Raw genomic sequence first — 21,200 nt, 5'->3', positions numbered from 1 at the left:
TTTTGGGCCAGCTTTAGCTCTGAGGCCTCGCTGCTGAAAAGATGGATACAATGTTTCGGTCCGGCTGGGTTTCAGTCCGGCTGTTTTCTGGGGTTTTGTTTACCTTCTTATTTGCAACATAGTATATAGTTGCTTAGAGTTGCAACTGAGAGGCTGGCAAGTGAGGCGGGGAACGTTGGAGTCTGCAGCAAGCAAGCCTCGTGCTCGCTTCAGTGCCTGGCTGCCGGCCGCCATCTTGGCTGACAGTTAATTTGCATATACTCACTGATTAGCCAATGAAAAGGGTAGCGGTCGTACGCCAATTACCATGTTTCTCTTTTATTAGTGTAGATGGAGAATCCTCCAAAGCTATTAAAGATGAATTATTTATTCAAACATTCAATAAAGATTACTATGTGTTGGGCACCCTTCTAGGAGTAGGAGCTACAGGAGTGACAAAATCCCTGCCCCAGGGAACTTGAATGCCAGCCAGGAGACAGACACAAGCCATAACAAGGCCACATGAGGGTAGGTTCAATGAAGAAAACTAGAGTGGGAATGGATAGTTTAATTTGAGTGTTCAAGGATGGTGTTCAGGTAACACTGAGCAGAGTCCTGAGTAGCTGTGAAATGCACACATCAAAAGTTTGTGGTAAAGTACATTACTTTCAAAATTTGCTAAATGTTCATTCAGCAAATTGGTTTTCAGAAAATTCAGCGAGAACATGAAAACCAAAATGAAATGTCATTTTGGCTGAAGAGTCAACCTGAGAATCTGCTAACGCATTCTGCTTTTATTTCTAATCATTTCCTGAGAGGAGAAGCCACCATATTCCTTTACTGCCCACAAAGCCCACAGAACACTGAGGTGTGTTTTACAGATAGGATGCTTAGTGTGGAAGGAGAAGCCGCTGGGCTTCCTTGACTGAAAGGCAGTAGAAATGCTCACTTTGGGATCAGGACCACACTGACAGCATGGGGCTCAGTGAGTTCATTAAGATGCGTCCACTATTTTGATGCCAAATACAAAGCAACATTGCAGCAAATATGCCGTGAAAAGTCAGAGAACAGAGTACTTGGTGCAACAACACAGTTGCCTTTTGACCCACGAACTCCACTTCCAGGTTTAGGCCAGGGGGTCACCTGGGAAAGGTCTCCCTTCTGCTCCCTGGCTGCTGAAGGAAAACAGGCTTTTGCTGGTTGGTTGGTTGTTGTTTTTAGCCAATCCTGGTGCCAAAATGCAATGCTTCTCCATGTGCAGACAAGTGTCCACTACAGACAGAAGTTCTTGGTTACTGGTATGGAGAGGCTAAGAGATATGAGTCTTTAGTTCAATATTCAAATTATTTTGTACAAAATGTTTAGTTTAATTGTATTAATTAATTAATTTATTGATTAATTGTTAATCCTCACAAGGATATTTTTCCATTGCATTTTAGAGAGAGTGGAAAGGAGGGTGTAGAGAGACAATTGATTGGTTGCCTCTCGCACACCCCCCAACTGAAGCTGAGGATCAAACATGCAACCAAGGTACGTGCCCTTGACCAAGAATTGAACCTGAGACACTTTGCCGGCCGACGTTCTAACCACTTAGAAACACCGGCCAGGGCTAGTATAGTTGTTTTTAAAAATTACAACAGTCATCACTTTGGGCCTCTACAACCACAGCAAGACATAGGTCTAGCCTATCCAATCACTTGTTTTAGTTCATACACAGCCTTGAAACTCTGGGAATTGTTTGTCCCCAACCTCTAGCAAACCCTTAAAAGCAAAGCAAAGACAGCCTCTGTGACTTTGCTAGTCTTCTGCCCAGGAAGGCTAACTGCAACTTTCGATGAGTAAATTTGGGATAGGCAGCCACACGGATTTCAAAAACGAAGTGGCTTTATCAAACGGTGGGAAGAACAACCCAAGTCACTTTTTGCTTTTCTGTGAACTAGAAAATTTCATATTTCCTCCAAAACCTTCCCATCTTAGAAAAGAAACAATTTATATTAGGAAACAAAAATCAAACCAAATTAAATAAACAATACAATTTCTTAAACTGGAATTTGTTATCTGAGATCCCACACCTTCCCCCTGCTTGCTGTTACTTTAAGCACATACTTATTTCCCACGTTCATTTTACTTTCCCAGAGAGGTCTTTTGTTGTTGCTGTTGGAAGTCATCCAGGTCAAGGAAAATCTCTGAATTAATATATGTACTGATTGAGAAAGAATTAAATAGCCCACTGTACCCCTAAACCTTTTCCACTGAAGAAATAGAAATCTTTGTAAACGAGGATACCAGAATGAAAAACTGGAAGAAAAGTTGATCTATGTCGGACAAACAATTTTTTTAATCCATGTTACCTGGCTTTCTAATTGTCATACATTCACCCTGCAGTCACATCACAAGCAAGCTAATACATTTTACATAAATATGTGCAATAATAATGCCAGAACCTGTTCTTGCTGTTCCTATGTTACGATTGGTAAAGGGAATCTAACAACGAGGACACTTAATAGGAGAACCCATCTGTTAATTAATTTTGGTAAAAATAACCCCACAGAAAGAAGGTGGGAAGAAATTGATGGAATAAAGCAAGTAGAGAAATGAGAATTATAAAGAGAAGGGACACGTGAAAACGAAATGAAATAACTATTTAGAAGACAGCAAATCTATTTTAAGTCTTAAGAGCTAGGAAAGTAGGTATTTTTAAACTTAATTGGATGTTTCAAATAACAACTAGATTATCTATTTGAAAACTTGGGCAGAGCAGAGGAAAAGGAATAGTTTTACTTCTCTAAACCAGAGAGGGGAGTGGGGAGGAGGGATGAGGAGGCGGGAAGAGAACAAACAGGGTGAAGTGCATGGGCCCCAGGCATCTGGGCTGCTAGGGACCAAGGGTTGAGGAAAGTGCTGAGGGATCCCCTGTGAAGTGGGAGAGGGTGCCAAGCCTCAGTTTTAGTAGAGAGGTTTTTTTCACACCACCCTGCTCCTGACAGTGGGGAAAGAGAAAGTCTGCTGAGGGAGTGTGATGAGCACAGGGATGGCAGGAAGGCAGGAAAATGTAGAGGGCCAGTGGAGTAGGCAAGAGCGTTCCCTAGCACCTCCACCTGAGCCTTGCACAACAGGCACCATGAAATGGTGTCCGCAGTGCAGAGCTCTGAGCCCGGCACACGAAGGGCACTCAGTACAGTTTGCTGACAGACTGAAGAAATGAATTGCAGGTGCAGGGCCTCCTTCGCTCCTTCCCAAATGTATTCATTTATTTAGTTTAATAAATATTTTTGATCCCCTTCTCTGTGCAATGCATTCTTTCAGACTTGGATATACAGCGATGAACAAAACAGGATAACTCCCTGCCCTTGTGAAACTTACATTTCAACTTTGGGGAGCTATAATACAGGTAAAAGCAAGTCAACACCTCATATGTCAACTGTGATAGGGATGATACAAAGAATTATCAAAGTAGTTGATAGATTATTGATTATAGATTAATAGATGATAGACTATAAAAATCTATAAGGTAGATAGGGAATATCAGGAGGAAGGAGAGGATTGTTTTATAAACGGTGGTCAGGGAAGCACTCACTGTTTAGATGACATTTGAGCAGAGAACAGAAGTAAGTTCAGGGAGCTAACTATGCAGACAACTGGGGGAACCATGTTTCAGCCAAAGGGGAATAGTAGGTACAAAGTCCCTGAAGCAAATGCATGCTTGTCATGCTCGGGGAACATCAAAGAAGTCACATGTCTATAACAGAGTAGATAGCAAGGGGGTGGAGGGAGAGGGATGGGGGAGAGGAAGTCATAGTAGATGAGGTTAGAGGTGACCATACATATACTTGTATCCAGAGGTTCCAAACCTCAGCCACAATTAGAATCACCCCATGGAGCTATTTAAAAACATCAGTGACTGGAGACAGGTCTAGACCAATTAAATCAGAATCTCTGGAGGTAGGCTTGGGAATGTGTTTTCAAGTTTCCTAGGTGAGTCAAGGCTGAGGAACAAAGCCACTGGTGTTTTTGAACAGAGGACTGACCTAATCCAACCTGCTTTAGAGACAGTCAGCATTCTCTTAAGGCAGAAATGCAGCCTTTCATCCCCATTAAAGTATAAAGGACACCATAGTGGGTTTGGCTCAAAGGATAGAGCGTTGATCTGTGGACTGAAGGGTCCCAGGTTCAATTCCCGTCAAGGGCACATGCCCGGGTTGAGGGCTCGGTCCCCAGTGGGGGGCATGTAGGAGGCAGCCAATCTATGATTCTCTCTCATCATTGATGTTTCTATCTTTCTCTCCCTCTCCCTTCCTCTCTGAAATCAATAAAAAATGTATATTATTTTTTAAAAAGCATAAGGGACAACAGATTCAGCAACTTAACACATTGGCATGGATTATTTTTCTCTTAAAGTCCTAAAGGTTACGTGTTTCTGGTTTGGCAGGGGAAGACAAAAACTGGAAGGCACTGGATGCCAGATGATGAAGGAAAGAATGCCCCCCAAATGGTGCAAAACTGGAATAATCAGATGGCCAGAGGCGGGGAAGATCAGCATGGAGCAAGTTCAAGAGCAAAGTAGTTTGATAAGGACTTGGGACTGCACGGGGCTGGATCAGAGGCTCAGCCCAGATGTTTACTAGCTGTGTGAACTTGGATGACTGGATGATCATTTCTCACCTCTTGGCCTCAGGATCCTCATCCATAAAGTGGGATTATAATATGACCTACTTCATTGGGTTATTAGGAGGATGAATTGAGTTATTTTATGTGCTTAGAACAATACCTGACTTAGCTTGTATGGGTGGGGAATTAAGAAATGGCATAAAGTCAAATTAAAGAAATGTCAGATGTTACTATTATCATCATTAGCTTTCACAGTTTTGACATGGCCCGATTTATCCTTTCTTGAGCTTCAACACATTGAGCTGTTAACAAAGGTGTTTCTGGTTCTGAGCAAAGGCTGAGCATCATTGCTATACATTTCCTTTCCAGTTGACTTCTTGAGCTTTCTAACTACATCGAGAATATCCTATATAATAAAAGTCTAATATGCTAAGTGTCTGACTGTTCATTCAACTGTTCAACCAGTCATTATGATGCGCACTGACCAACAGGGGGCAGACACTCGACTGGTAGGTTAGCTTGCTGCTGGGGTCCGGCCGATAGGGACTGCCAGCCAACTGGGACTGGGCGAGATGGGCCAGACACACCCTGAAGCCCTCCTGTGGTCCCTCCCTGGCCTGCACCCTCTCACAATCCGGGATCCCTCAAGAGGATGTTGGAGAGCCGGTTACTGCTGATCCCCGCAGGCCAGGCCTAGGGACCCACTGGTGCACGAATCTGTGCACCAGGCCTCTAGTCTTAAATAAATGAGGTTTTACTATTTCTTCCATAATTCTTTCTCACTTTGGAAGACTCTATTTTAAATGATTAAAGTTTTTAAAGCTTGAGTCTTCAATAAAATATAAAATCAATGTGCATTCACATTTTCTGGATGGGCAATACTCATGTTCACAGGAAATACTTTAGAATATGCACAAGATAATTAAATGGGCAATAGGCAAAGTAAAAAACTTAGACATTATTTTTTTTGAGGTATCCTAATATTCCATTCCACCATCTTGTAGAGAATTGAAAAATAGCAATTACTTCTATATAATCCAACCTTCAGGATTAAAATTCTTGGGGGAAAGACTGAGATTTCTAAATATATCATTTCCTTCCCAAATCAAGGTTCCATTTTGAAATACATCAAAGCTCTTCTTCAAAACAAGTGATGTACCATACATCTTTTTTATGAAATGGACTTTTATGTAAAAAAAAAATCAATGGTCAACATCTAGTCACTTTGGCTCTCAAAATGCTTCATTTTAAGAGAAATTTTTAGAATTTCATATTCATATGTTCCCGTGGGAGGAAAGTGTTGTAGTTTGGATTTTGCAAGGTCTTTATCCAACATAAACAAATAGGTGAAGAAACCTCCATGATAAGAATCTGAAACATTGTCCCTAGTGCTCATAAATACTCCATGTATTGTCTGAAATGACTTATCTCAGTCCTGACTGTGGGCTCAGATTTACTGTACAGTTCATCAACTTCTCAGCATGATGGATAATGAATGTTTCATTTACATCGCTAATTGCCAAGCCATGGTTCCTGCAACCTTTAACCCGTATGCTTTATCCCATTATCACCATATGTCAATATAATTGCATTTAACATTCCAAATGATAAACTTTCTTCTATACAGAGAAAAAAAATTTTTTCACAAAGAAATCGTGTGAGGGCTGTTGATAAAATACAAGTCTACTACAGAAAATGACAAGAACTAAACCAGAATAATGGGTAGATTCTCATAACTTGTCAAGTCCATCTTTGGACAAGGACTTTGGTTTTCATAGTTAGGAAATACAATGGTATTTTCTTAAAGAGTTATCTTCATTAGCCTCTAATTTAACAAATGCATAAAAAGGGCTTTCCAAAGAAGTGCCATTAAACATTCAGGCCTATGTAATATCCCCAAAAAAATCTTTTAAAAAACTAGGTCGCAATAATTACATGACCCAATTATATTTTCTCTCTTTATCTGATTATCAGCTGGTAAACCGATAATGAAATAGGTCCAATGACATTCAGCATCGTTAATTTGAAATTGAATACATTTGCAGAAAGGAGTGAAAGTATCAAAAAATTGAAAACCATAAACTGGAAGAAAAGTTGAGAGACCATTTGTCTGGCCACCTGTATCCAATATTCATTTAAAATGAAGGCACAGGGTGTACTTTACAGCGTGGTCCCCCTGCTGCTTCAATCTGGGAAACTAATACAGAGTAACATTGAATGTAAACTGTAATTGAAAAATAGAATAAAAAAATAAATTAAAACTAATGCACAAGGTAAGGCTAAAACAAAAATGTTTCTTTTTTAGGTGTCAGCAACTGTTTGCACAGATAGCCACTGAGAGCTACAGTGGAGTCGCCTTCACAGTGGCACCAGGGGACATCTGTATGAGGCTTTAACACGGGGCCACCAGCCTGCACTGCAAAGCTGGGGTGGGCTGGCTGCCTCAACCTCTGGCATTTCCCATCTCAGCCAATGACCCAGTACATCCATCAGATTTCTATACCTGAGATTTATCCATTTTTTCCTCCCTAAACCCCGTGGCTTGTCCATCAATGAATCCTGTTAGTCATAACTCAAAAACATGTCTTGAGTTTGTCTACTACAGCCCCACAGCTCCCTATCCTCCTTCACTCATTGTCACCTCTCCCTGTTATATGATGGAAGCCTCTAGTCCAGTGGTCGGCAAACTCATTAGTCAACAGAGCCAAATATCAACAGTATAACGACTGAAATTTCTTTTGAGAGCCAAATTTTTTAAACTTAAACTATATAGGTAGGTACACTGTTATTAACTTAATTAGGGTACTCCTAAGGCTTAAGAAGAGCCACACTCAAGGGGCCAAAGAGCCGCGTGTGGCTCGTGAGCCGCAGTTTGCCGACCACGGCTCTAGTCCATCTCTTTATTCATATTCTTACCTTATTCCCAGCATTCTTTGCCACGGCCCTATGCTTCTTATACTCTTCCAATGGCTTACCAGGGGTCCTCAAAACTACGGCCTGCAGGCCACATGCAAATACAAATATTGTATTTGTTCCCGTTTTGTTTTTTTACTTCAAAATAAGATATGTGCAGTGTGCATAGGAATTTGTTCATAGTTTTTTTTTAAACTATAGTCCGGCCCTCCAACGGTCTGAGGGACAGTGAACTGGCCCCCTGTTTAAAAAGTTTGAGGACCCCTGGCTTACACTGTGCTTAGAATAAGGTCCAATAAAATTCAATAGATCCAATGAAAGTCAGTGTTTACTCTGGCCCTCGAGGCCTGGCATGACCTGGGCCACCCACCTCTCCTGCCTGCCATGACCCTCTCCTCCCACACTCACTACTGCTCATTCAGCTCCTGAAGGAGGTTCTGTCATTTTCCGAATGTGGCCCTCTCTGACCTGCCTCAGCGCCTCTGCACTGCTCTCCCTTTGCCTGCAGCGCTCTTGCCCCCAGTCCTCTCCTGGCTCACTGTGGTTTACCCTGGATTTAAAAGCTTAAAAATCACTTTCTCAAGGAGGCTTTACACAACCACCCTCTCTAATGTAAACTGGATTTTACTATTATATTTCCTCATAGCAGCACCCTATATTTTTCTTCATATTAATGTTTAGTTCCCAGTTTGAACTATATATTTGTGTAATTGTTTAAAGTCTAACTATCCCACTAGACCAGTGATGGCGAACCTATGACACGCGTGTCAGAGGTGACACGCAAACTCATTTTTTGGGTTGATTTTTCTTTGTTAAATGGCATTTAAATATATAAAATAAATATCAAAAATATAAGTCTTTGTTTTATTATGGTTGCAAATATCAAAAAAATTCTATATGTGACACGGCACCAGAGTTAAGTTAGGGTTTTTCAAAATGCTGACACGCCGAGCTCAAAAGGTTCGCCATCACTGTGCTAGACTGAAAGTTCCACAAGGGGAAGAACTGCTGCATTTTATCTTCCTCTATCTCTACTACTTAGCATAATACACAGAGAATGGATAAAGGATTTAGTTAAAATGTCCTAATGTTTTATCTTTTACCCAACTGGGCTCCAATTCCCTGTAACCAAAGTGTACAGCAAAGAAGATGGAGATCTCAGAGTCAGGATACAGGTAGGTTAGACAATCAGAGATGAAGAAAAGGCCAGGAAGCCCAAATGGACTTCAGGCCCCTTGGAGAAGTGACACCGGAGAACTGGCAGAGAGGGAGAGAATGAGTGACGCAATGCCCCTCATTGGAAGAACACACAGTACTTTTGATCATGTTAGAGGCAGTGCAGGGCAGTGGGTAAGAGCATGAACTCTGGGTCCAGATACTGCTTCTTCATATTTCTGTGACCTTTGGAAAAGTTCTTATGCTCTCTGTGCCTCACTTTCGTTATCTGAAAAATGGAGACAATAATAGAACCACTTCTTGGAATTGCTCTGAGGATTAAGTGAGTTAATTTTGTAAAACCCTTCAAAGAGTACCGGCCATGTGTTAAGTTCTATATGGATATGTTAAATAAAAATAAAATTTTGGAGTTCCAAGCAGTATAGCTTGATTTGGAGAGATCTCCTTGAGAACCACTATTTGACATCCTAATGAATTATAACACATGTGTTTAGTGTCTCAATAAACACCAAAGTCAATAGGCAAAGAGCTAGTCCGCTCTGAATCTCAGCAGCGACACAGTTCTAGATTATCATCAAACACCGCTTTTCTCCGAGCCGTTGATGCACCAGCCTATTGGAAGTCTTGATGGTTGGATGACTTACATGGTGGGCTGAGAACCGGACCAGAAGCCAGAAGTCCTGGCTTTAACCTGCTATTACCTAGCTGTGTGATCTCAGCAAATGCCTAGCTGCTGATTGTGGGGAAGGATATTAGAACATAAATTGGTGGACTCCTTAAAGGGTAAACAGGAAAATCAATCCTATTATCTATGTTTATTTGGCAGTAGTTTCGGATTTAAGATAGAGTCATGAAGTGACCATTACCAATGATAGGCAGGAAAATGTTGATGGTTTCGCAAGACATATAACATACCAAATCCAAGCCTGTACTGGCTGTGACATGGGCAATCAGGGGAGGAGATCACCACATGTCAGAAGGTCGGAATAATGGCCCTGCCATCTAAACTGTGTGTCCGTGACCAAGTCATTTCATATTTCCTAGCCTCCGTGTTCTAACCTGCAAAGCAAAGGCATCCTAACATTTGATCTTCAGGGCTCTGGTCGCCACATTCGTTCTTAATGTTTGGTTCCCAGCTCTGCACTGTGACCTTCCTACATGGGTAGGACAACATGTTCTCTATGGTTTAAAGACCAAATATGTTTATATCATCGCCCAGCATTTGGTGGACTGCTTTCCCTAAAGCAAAGTATTGACCCAAAGCATCGATAAACCATCTGTACTGAGTCTCAGGACCTTCCCTGGACTATTTTGGTAGCACATAGCATGATGACTATGAAGTGAATTATCTAATCCCTTCATTCTAAGTGCCTTTTTCCACATTGAAATTCATTTTTCACTTTTGTGCCCATTTTCAAGGCCTCAAAATGTTGTTCCATTTAATATCCACCAGATCAATCCTTTTTTTGTTGTTAATTCTCACTCGAGGATATTTTCCCCCAGCATTGATTTTTAGAGAGAGTGGAAGGAAGGAGAGAGACAAAGAGAAAACCATCATGTGAGAAAGACACATTGATTGGTTGCCTCCTGCACATGCCCCTAACCTGGGATCCTTCAGTCCACAGGCCCACACTCTATCCACTGAGCCAAACTGGCTAGGGCTTAAACCTTTTGCTAACCTGGAAGAATTCAATGTTACATGCAACTGTGGGAATTTAATTACATAGTCCAGTGTCGACATTCTTATGTAAAAAAAATTAGTTTTAAATAATCACTAAGGAACTAAAAAACTCCTGAGGGACATCAATGGCATTTTACAATCCAAAGATGATAGAGTCCTTTATCCTTCCCCTTTGTTTCCTTCTAGCATAAAGTTCAAGTGCTCAGCCTTGCACTGAGGCTCTCAATGACCTCGCCTCTCTCCATACCTTCAGCCTCATTTGTCATCACCATCACCCCCACCTGTGTCCTCGAATAAAATCTCTCTAATTTATAATTCCCCAGATATGTGAGTCATACATTATCCCAAAGAGGCTCTTCCTCATTCCCTAAATCTTGAATGATGTACAGTTTTTAATAAATAGAATATCTCACCTCATGCAAAATAGGGACACTTATGGAATTCATTTTCACATGAAATAGCACACATTGAAAGTATAACTTGGTACAAGAGGTTTAGATAAATTTATGGGATGCAAGAGCCACAGAGGGAATGTTTTCAGGGCATGCCCCAAAGCTTGGAGTGTTAAGCTTGGGGTGTGGGCAAAGATTTAGAAGCTTCTATTATCCTATATAACACATTTCATTTCTTTCTCTATCTATAGTCTCCTAGGGTAACACAGAGATGAAGAAAGGAAGACAAAGGTGAGGCATAGAGAGAAAGAGAGAACAGACTACCAGTTTTATAGAATACTTAGGCAATCCAGAATGGCAACTACAATGTTCTCCAGTGATTCATATGGCCTCTGAGTGAGCTGAACATTTGTTTTCACAACATCAAATAAGCTTTTCTTTAAAAAAAATTGATTTCAGAGAGAGAAAGGGAAAGGGAGAGAGAGAGATAGATACATCAATGATGAAAGAGAATCATTGATTGGCTGTCTTCCACATGCTCCATACTGGGTGGGGATCAAGCCCGAAACCCAGGCATGTGCCCTGACCGGGAATCGAACCATGGCCACACCAGCTGGGTCATCAAATAAGCTTTTTACAAAATCAATGTAGCACTAATTCCCAAAGGCAGCCTTTATCCATTTCAATCTATACACAATGCTCTTCGGAATTTTAGCAAATCCCACTGGTCACCTATCTCAACTTTGAGATGTCTTTATCTCCTTTGTTAATTGGGAGAAATAGAGCTCTCTTATGAGCTCCTGTTGAGGTTCATTCCTGGCAATAGAGCATTTACAAAGAGCTACTCAGGACTAACTGTTAAGAGCTGTTTGTGCCTGTGTGCATGTCAGAGTGTGGCTCTCTCTCTTTGACCCATTATTGCAGACTTAAAAAACAAGCATGTTTTCAAATGGCACTATGAGCTGCCAATGATGTATCACCATCATATCTCATTATTCTCCACTAAATGTGATAATAATGTGATCTGTTAACATAAAAAAAAGTTTGACTTCACAAAAGCAGCTGGAAATGGACAACCACAATATGCATAAATCTAACTCCTACCATCGGCTACACACTGCTTGATACATATTGTTAGAAGCACCTCGCATTTGTGAGTTCTCTTACAAAATACTTGCATTAGGTCTCAGCTGGGGCTGTGCATCAGGCAATTTGGGGGAATATTCAATTCTCAGCAGAAGCCAGAATTTGAATTTTCTCATCTTTTAGGAATCATTTAGCAGGTTTGGAGAGGATTCAGGCAGCTCAGGTGCCTCCACAGATATCTCTGAACTTCCATCCCCTCTTTGTTCATTGATGGTCCAATGAATGAGGTCATCTGTGAACTGATGCTCATAGGAAAGAAAAAACTCTAAACGATACCAACAGAAAAGTTTCAAAGACATATTAGATTTAAGCTCACGTTGGTCAAAAGAAACAAGGGTACAAAGAACTTCGAGAAATCACTGTCCCTGTCTCTATGAACCACAGCCAACAGCAGGACCCAATGCAGGGATCTCAGGCCATCAGTTAAACTAATGAGCCTGATGCTGTGAGTTTAATTCTCCTAATACGGACACTGCCTTCTGGCCATCTCTGGCTCCTTTTCTTGACATAAATTTGCATCCATCCTTCACTTCCATGTCTTTATCTTTACTCCCAACACATTACTTACCAATCCTGTCTTCACTCTGTTGTATTGCCCTTTTGCTCAAAAATAACAATGACTCTCAAGTCTTGATTTCCTGCCACTAACTGAATGCTCAGGCCCTTATTGGTTATCTCCAAAGATGCTGCCTATTGGCTATGTTGCCTTAGATAAACTTTGGTATTTAAAACTCAAAAGATCCTGAATCAAACTCATTACCTTCTTCTCTTTCCTGTGCCTCCTTTACTTACTCCTCTCCCCTTATTACTGACTACACTTAACAGCAGGATCCTCAATGGAATCATGCAAATTAGAACCCCAAAGGCTCCTTGTGGTCATGGTTGCAAGTTTGAGGGGAGAGAGTCACGGAAGCCAGAAGGATGACTGATTACACCATTTGGATGAGGGGATCACTCCTGGGCCTTCACAATCATGGGGCAAGACCTGAAATGCTCCTTCCCCGACCCACGACCCTCTGTACCTTCCCTCCCTACCAAGGACTCGCAGAGTTTGCTACACTTGAGAATGCCAATTGGGAACTCACATTTTTTTTTATCTGCTTTATCAACTTTTTAAACTTATTGAAAATTTCTTTTCCTAAAACCCTAACTCTAAATTACATTTTCTTACAGTGTTTTGGCATACTACATCACTTTGGTAATTCTTTGTTACAGCTTTTCTTATTCTCTTATCACCAAAGTGTTTTTATTCTCTTTATTTTATTATCAGATTACATTGTTACATCATTTATTTATTATATTATTCAAATTATCAATTTAGTATAAATTTATCCTTACTGCTGACTTTTAAAAATTTGATCATTTGCCATGTTCCTTATGTTTGTACATTTCACTTTCCCCCTCTTACAAATTTCTTTCTTGAGGTAGAAAATCCCACACATCTCACACTCTATTCCCTTTTTTCTCCATTGCCAAATACATTGTTTCCTTGGGAAATTGCAATGGCACCTCCAAATGGGCCAGTAAAAGGCAGGATGGAAGGAGGAACTGATGCGGAGTCCTGTTCCAACAGTCTGAAGCTTCTTTTCCTCTATAGCCTGCCCTGAACCTCCGGGATGACTTTGTTCATAGTCCAAGTAAGTACCCAACTTTATGGTGATTTTCTAAAATCTTGTCTGTCTTCTGGGAGCAACTAGAAGGAGGCCATATCTTGTGTCTCAGCAATTTCCATGCCAAGCTCAGGGCCTGGTTTATTGAACTAATGAATTAATTGAGAGATTAATTAGTAATGAGCCAACTATAGAATGCTGCAGAGCTTCCTGATGCAGTGGCCCCCGATTTGCAATGGGTGATATTCCTGCCAGTGAAATATCAGAACATTTCATCAGTTACCTCTGACGCCTGGGTTCTCAGAACTAGGAAGCAGGACACGATTTACTCCCTGATTCTCTCCATCTCTTCAGAGATGATTTGATGTCATTGACTCTTCTTGTACCCACTTCCCACCCCTATTGCCAGGAAACCTGCATTTATTTAAATTAGAATCAGTGCAGGCAAAACAAAGAAAAAAGCGCACAGTAGATCTTATAAAAATAAGTGGGAGGAAAGCTGTGTTTTTCCATATTCACCGAGTGTGGATGTGTGTTTGCCATAAATTAGGCCTGCTGCGAGAACGAAGCTGAGCTTCCCATATGGCAACTTTCAGGCTGAGAAACACAAAGAGAAAGGATTTTACTCTTGAATTAATTCTGTTCCATTTATTTGGAGTGTAATCATATCCAGCAAGCATTCAAGAAGCAACTTGGTTAAAAATCCAATGAGGCCTTCAACTACAATGAAGATAGTTAGTGACCAAACTTTCTGAAGTCGAGAACAGTAAATTTTATTATCATGTGGAGTTCAAGTTTAAAAATGATTTTTTTTCCTTTTCTGTTATTCATTATTGTGAAGTATAATATAGGGCACAGGTATGAAGAAAATTGTCAAAATCTATTAGAACATATATTTAGAGAAACACAAATTCGTGTCATAGATCTAGAAATGCTTATTTGACACAAAATGCCCTTTCCCCGCTTTAGTTGTCACTCTGCATGCACTCAGGAAGGAAAGCAAAAAGTGCTGCTTCTGCCTCCCTGAGGATACCACCCCCGCTCCTGCAGACAGTTGGGGTGACTTCACGGGAAGGACACAGAAATGCACTGCTGGGCATGTTTCCTTTCGGTATCAGAAGGAAAGCAAAAAGTGCTGCTTCTGCCTCCCTGAGGAGACCACCCTCGCTCCTGCAGACAGTTGGGGTGACTTCACCGGAAAGACACAGAACTGCAGTTTCCTTTCGTTTTCCCACTTTCCAAAAGCTTTGTTTGGCTCCTGCTCAGACACTCACCTCAGTGTGAGAAACCAGTCAACCTTTGCAAGCCTCTATTTCTTTATCTGTAAAATGGGACTGAGAAAAGGATCTACAGGGATCTACCCTTGTGAGGATTCCACAGAACACAAGTGAAAGCTGAATTATAGTGCTCGTCAAGAGCAGGGAATCAGTTAACTTTTTTCTTTTTTTAATGTTTTATTGATTTCAGAGAAAGGAAAGGAGATGGAGAGAGAGATAGAAAGCGAATCATCAACTGGCTGCCTCCTGCACGAGAGATAGAAACATCAATGATGAGAGCGAATCATCAACTGGCTGCCTCCTGCACGCCCCCTCACTGGAGATTGAGCCTGCAACCCAGGCATGTGCCATGACCGGGAATCGAACCATGACCTCCTGGTTCATTGGGAGCTACAGCAGTCAGGCCTTAACTCTTTTTCTTTTCACTCCTACCCCTTTCTTCACTCTTACCCTCAGTTAATTGATATTTATAACTGATCTTTGCAGTCAAACTGTCCTTGGTAGCCTTCTTCCCTTCATTGTGTGGCTTCAAGAATTCGTTATTGCAAGTTGGCCGTTTACCCAACCAGAGGAAACCCAGCCCTCCTTGGTGGCCTCTGAGTGCACGTTAGTCTGGCATTGTAGCCAGAGCCAAATGAAGGCAAGGCCTCCCCCAGATAGTCTTTATCCTCCAGCACATACATGAGAAGGAGGAGATGTAGTATGTGATAGAATAAACAGTACGCTCTCATTCCCAGTATTTCATTTAACTTCCTGGTTTTGGTCTCAGAGAAGCTAGATCATGGGACATCCACTGCTCATAGCTGAGGTGATGCAGCTGAGTAACAGACAAACAACTCAAGGAATAAATGACAGACCTGGAAGACTACAGACTCAGAAGCCTCGAAATGAGGGAGAGGAAAATCATCAAAAAGGGAAGGAAGCTTAGATGCTGGGAGACTTTGAGAAAGATGTGGACAGGACCCAGAGAAAGAGTTGGGGCTCGGGGGAGGGAGGGGAGCACAGTGGAACACCTCAGATGGGTGTGAGCACCCAGGGCAGCTCTGGCCTATGCCCATTTCCCAAAGAGAGTCTGAGGAAGCAGCCAGCATCAGCGTTTCCACTCCCTCTTGCCTATTGTAAATTGAGCTCTTATGAACATGGGTAAACCACATATTTTAAAATATTAAGTGCTCACTGGGAAGAAAAAGGCTAAAGATTAAGCGTCAGAATGCTCTGAGGGTCCTGCTCTGGGGTATCTCAAACAGCCACAAAGAGCTTTAGGCTCCCCTTTCTCTCTACTGTCATCAGACCGTTCTTAAACACATGAGCAGGCCATGGATCTGCAAGAGGATTTTGTAATAAATGGTCTGAGTTGGTGCAAAACCTCTCTTTCCTGGGATGTGAGCACCCCTGACTCTTTTCCGTACTGGAAATGGTCAGACACCAAAGGCCAATATCAGGAAGGGCTCAGAGGAAATGGGATCTAACCCACCGTCCTGCTTGGCTGTTAACTTCGGCAAAAAAACAAAACAAAACAAACCACACTCCTTAGCAGCGATTCTCAACCTGTGGGTCGTGACCCCTTTGGGGGTCGAACGATCCTTTCACAGGGGTCGCCTAAGACCATCGGAAAACACATATATAATTACATATTGTTTTTGTGATTAATTCCTATGCTTTAATTATGTTCAATTTGTAACAATGAAATTGGGGAACTGTATTAAAGGGTCACGGCATTAGGAAGGTTGAGAACCACTGCCTTAGAGAATTGCATGTGTTCTAATCCAGGTCCCCAGGGTAGAAGGCTTCATACTAGTATACAGGGCAGTGATATCAAAACTTAAGATCAGCAATGTTCAATGAATGGAGCAAGCCATAGATGTGTTGCCAAATCCTTATCAATGTGTTAAATTTTTTTTGCCCCAATAGAGTGTTACTAGAGTCTTAATCAAATATTGAACAGGGAGGAGTGAGATTCAGAGTAGGGGGTGGGTATCATTTGTTCTGAGTTGAACGTAGGAGGTGCCATGTTACACATGCTGGGCCTGGAGAAAGAGTATGTGTGTGTGAGAAAGTCAGAGAGCTTTGACCCACGAGTACATTAAACCTGGTGGTCAAAGCAGGAAAAGTCCCGCTCCAACTAGAAGGGCAAACAGAACTGTGTGGCCACTGTGGATGGCTTTATAGATGCCATAATCTCTGTTTAATTTAGTGGCAATTGTGTCAAGCTCCATACTAACCTGCTTAGTATAGTTCACAATTTATTCACACTCAAATGTGACAAGTACTTGTATTGGAAAGGGTTCACTGACCACAAAAGAGGTGAAAGCCACTTCCACGGTGCCTATTTTCTTGAAATATTCCGTACGTGGCAGCACTTACTTGGAGTGTATAGGAGCAGTGGCTGAGAGAGCAAAGATTCAGGGATTAGAATCCTAGCCTCTTTCTTTCATTCTATCAGAGATGTGATGGATCATTTATTTGGGAATAGCAAAGCAAAATGCAAATGAGGTCATTTTTTACCATCATTTATGGGCATTCTTTTAAATGTAAAATATCCAAATTAATTTTCCAATTCTTCTTCTTTACCTTTAATTGTTACCCCAAAGTGCTGCTGTGTGTTTTGGCAACGGATGCTAACATCTGTGAGGTTAAATTAGTTCTGTTACAGTTAGAGCGTGAGCAAAGGAGGACACTGGATGGGGAATTCACCTCTGCAGCGAGCCTCAGCCCCTCTGTTTACTTCTCTGGATTGATAAGGAATCGAGGGTGATTTTCATCCAGTTAAGATTACTCAGAAATGTTGGGTTGTGTGCACACATTGTCAAAGAGTGGAAGCAAACACTGAATAACATATGAATAAGTTACCAGATATATTTTACACTTAACGTTTTTCAAAAAACACCCCCTGCTGTTCAAGCCCATGCCCCATAAACATCTCCAGTAAAGCAGTGATAAAAGCAAGAATAACAACCCTCAAATGATAAATGGGTCAAATTTAGAGAAGTCAAAGTAAGCAGTATTTTCTTTGCCAGTCAAATGCAAAGGTTACACACCCATGCTCACCAACTGCCTTCTCCCTTGCATTAGATTATAAGACAGTGATTTCATTTGCGTTTAGAAACAAATATGAGCGAAAGCTATTAACCAAGGTTTAATAGTTATCTAATATTTTAACTGAATGATATTTCCATATATGATAGCATTGAATTACGACTGCTTAAAAAGGAAATATTGGCTGAATGTAATTTATAAATTTTTGCTCTCTTTGAAAATGGTCACCTCAAATAAAATTGATTAGCCAAAAAGAATATTAGAATATATTTATGCCACAGTTTGTGTTTGAAATATGAAATAGACATTAAACATTTAGCATGTCTACAACAATTTGACATCATTTAGCAGGTTACTAATGAAAAGCAATAAAAATTAATTGAATTGACATGGCTAAGTAACTAATTTCTTAAAATGTCTTTAATAAGAGCTATTTCAATGGGACAAAATAGCTATTTCAAAGCTATTCTCATGAGATGATTAACTATATTTTAAAATGTTATCAAAACCATTTGAAATCATCCCAGAATCTAATCTAAAGAAGACCATATCTATGTTTAAAATTTTACCAGATTATAATTTATTAATTTTCATCTATCATTGTAAAAACTATAATTTTCACTTACAGTAAAAAGAGAGAGAGAGAATCTAAGGGCAAATTCTTACAGAAACTACCTTGTGGGTGTAATAATAGATATTATCAAATCGTTTGCTATGACACAGAACATTTCCTGTTTCTGTACTGCAAACATGGTCAGAGTAACTTGAGAAGAGGGTAAAGCCACAAAGCTCCTTAGTGAGCTGGAGCCATCAGTACTGCGTAGAGACGATGTTCAGAATCTGACCTAGGGCATCAATAAGACAACCAAGACGTGGACTTTCAATAGCGCATAAGCGCTATGTCATTAATCGAGCTTGGATTGTAACAGCCTATTTTTATAAGGTGACAAATTAACCATATGGCTACCTCATAGATGACAAAACTAAAATGTATTAAACTCTGTGGGGTAAATACACCCACAGGCAAATCTCATATACTGACATTTTTAATACTAATTGAAGCTGATTGATTTGCGTATTCTACGTTTTCAACTCACCAAAATGATGTATTTAATGTTTTTATTTTTAAACACAATTAAAAAATAATATATAAATATATACATACTGCAAATGTAATACAGATAACAAATTCATTTAAGCCCATTTATGCACATTAGTAACACACCATGTGGCAGAAAGACTAGGGCTACAAGAAGACCCCTTGGCGATTTATTTTATATTAAATCCCTAATGGCCTCTCCTTATCTTTGCAAAAATATGCACGAAAGTCCAGACTATGCAGCCATTGAAATGAATGGTTATTTATTTGCTAAACGAGAACCCTATGTTTAATGTTCCTTAGACATAAGGTAGTCTGGAAAAGTCGCATTCCTACAGCTCCATACATCATTTATTTTACATACCCTAACTTCTCACAACAGGCAGCGGAAAAATATCTCCGAACAGCATTGTAAGTTGCTGAGATTTTTTTTGTTTCTGATTCCATTACTGGAAGATTAAATGTTAACATGTTTACTTGCTTTAACAACAAAAACAAATCCATGTACCATATTGCTGCCAGACACATGAAGAAATATAAAATGGAAGCAAGTTTGCAAATATCAAAGCAATGGGTGAATATCCAAAGTTCAAACCTGTAAATAAATCTTAAACACACAAGAGAAAGCCTCATGTACTTGAAATTTGCTACAAAAATACACATACGATTGGAAAGTTCTAATACTGTGTTCTTGCTCTTTCAAAGAAGAAAGCTTTTTCCCCCTTTATATAATGTGCTTAAACTTGGTCCAGGACACAATAGCTTGTCATATTCATGCTGACACTGACACTTTCCTGTAAAGTATGGTTCAGTTTAAAATCACTTCATTTCAGGTTCACACACCAAAATGTTGTAGGCACAGGGCTATCCTTAGGAGAGAGGAACAGAAGCAAAACACATTGTTTGCTCCCTCTCTCAATGCTTTCTCCATCTAACTTCCAACAGATTCTCATGTAGTTAAAATTGAGAAGGTTTTTAAGAAGAAAGAATCCCCACCGTATCTTAGTGGTTGAGCATCAATCTATGAACCAAGAGGTCACGGGTTGATTCCCAGTTAAGGGCTCGATCCCCAGTGTGGGGCGTGCAGGAGGCAACCAATCAATGACTCTTTCTCATCATTGATGTTTCTGTCTCTTCCCCTCTCTCTTCCTTTCTGAAATAAAAAAATATTTTTAAAAAAAAAAAAAAAGAAGAAAGAATTCCCAAAGAAACAAATACCTGGCAGGGAGGAATGTATGGAATGAGGGAAGGGACAAGACCACCTTCCTTACTTTAGAGGAAACGGTGACTCATGGTTTTCTATAGATATATACAGAATAGGCAGGACTCACAAGGCGTGATTGTGGTATCATGGTATGGGGCTAATTCTGGCCTTGCTCCTGTGTAAAAAAAATCAGGCAAAGCCCATGATTTTTCTGGACACCTTTAGGTAACAAAGCTTCTTAAAATCATTTCAACTCACAAGATGTAGTCTCAATTGAGTAGTCAAAATTGCAATCTGTTATAGAGTGGTGGGTGGGGGTGGGAGGGGATGTGATCTCCTCTTCATTCTTTCCCCAGCTCTACTCCTCATTCATCTCCTAACTCTAGTTCCTGACTCCAGTGGAGTTGGAGCACAGGGAAGGAAGACGAGGTCTATGGAGTAGGAAAGTTATTCCTTCACGGTTACTTTCTGAAGTTCCTAAATTGTGTTAGAGCTCCTGCTCTCAAAGGTGGGTGACTTTCACGGGCTCTGCGTGGATCTGTCGGACCTCCCATCTCCTATCTGCCCTGTGCTCCTGGACAGTTGAAATCCATTTCTACTCCTCACTTCCCCAGCCCTGAGGAAGCCGGCTCTGCCTCCCACGCCTCTGCTTTGTTTTCAAGTCAGCCCTGGGGGCAGGATCTCTGAAAAATGCACACTGGCCCTCCCTTGCCCATGGCCAGATCGGGTTTATCGTAAGTGTTCCTTCCTGCATCCACTACTCTGACAATTTTCTTGGGGAGAAGGCTACTCCTCTTTAACCCTGGTGTACCAAATACACATCCAATCTGATGGGCTGTAAGCTAAGCTGGTGATGTTAATGAATGTAGTATAGATTGGAAGCGTCATTGTTTGGACAGGTAGGTACAAGATGACTGGTTTGTGATAAAAAGAAAGCATCCTGACCTAGCTGGTGTGGCTCAGTGGTTGAGCATCAACCCATGAACCAGGAGGTCACTGTTCAATTCCTGGTCAGGGCACATGCCTGGTTTATGGGCTTGATCCCCAGTAGGGGGCGTGCAGGAGACAGCAGATTAATG

At 40.9% G+C, this 21,200-nt stretch overlaps 1 protein-coding gene across 1 annotated transcript in view; it reads right to left on the bottom strand.

Annotated features, from left to right (window-relative positions):
* PRUNE2 (prune homolog 2 (Drosophila)) overlaps positions 1-21,200 on the bottom strand; it is a 211,639-nt gene that overhangs the window by 116,225 nt on the left and 74,214 nt on the right. The gene's annotated exons all lie outside the window — the stretch shown is intronic.

The sequence above is a fragment of the Myotis brandtii genome, unplaced genomic scaffold (assembly GCF_000412655.1).
Source record: "Myotis brandtii unplaced genomic scaffold, ASM41265v1 scaffold266, whole genome shotgun sequence".
In the NCBI taxonomy this organism is placed as follows: domain Eukaryota; kingdom Metazoa; phylum Chordata; class Mammalia; order Chiroptera; family Vespertilionidae; genus Myotis; species Myotis brandtii.
Note: the sequence above shows the minus strand (reverse complement) of the source record. Positions and strands in the feature narration are given on the sequence as shown.